The 273-nt window shown below is 37.0% G+C and overlaps 1 protein-coding gene across 1 annotated transcript in view; it reads right to left on the bottom strand.

Annotated features, from left to right (window-relative positions):
- The window catches only part of LOC118336565 (ras GTPase-activating-like protein IQGAP1), a 3902-nt gene that overhangs the window by 2793 nt on the left and 836 nt on the right, over positions 1-273 (bottom strand). The gene's annotated exons all lie outside the window — the stretch shown is intronic.

The following is a 273-nucleotide window of genomic DNA, read 5'->3' as shown; positions in this document are numbered from 1 at the left end:
AGACCACACAAATTCACTATTCTTGAATTAAAAAACATTAAAATTCACTCACCTGGTTCATTTGCAAAACCATAAATCATGTACAAAGCAATAAACAATCTACTTCCTGGAAATATTCAATAGTGTTTTTTTTTTACAGAGTTGGGGGTTCTGAGGGGTGAGTTCAACTTAAAACATCAGCGGGCACGTACAACATTAAAAAGTTTTTGTCTTTCAGTTTGTGGAGTGAGGTTGTGGAACAGACTGGGTGTGGAGCTCAAGCAATGTCCAAGC

This window comes from Morone saxatilis, unplaced genomic scaffold (genome assembly GCF_004916995.1).
Source record: "Morone saxatilis isolate NCDOM2014 unplaced genomic scaffold, NCSU_SB_2.0 Contig24, whole genome shotgun sequence".
NCBI classification, from domain to species: Eukaryota; Metazoa; Chordata; class Actinopteri; family Moronidae; genus Morone; species Morone saxatilis.
Note: the sequence above shows the minus strand (reverse complement) of the source record. Positions and strands in the feature narration are given on the sequence as shown.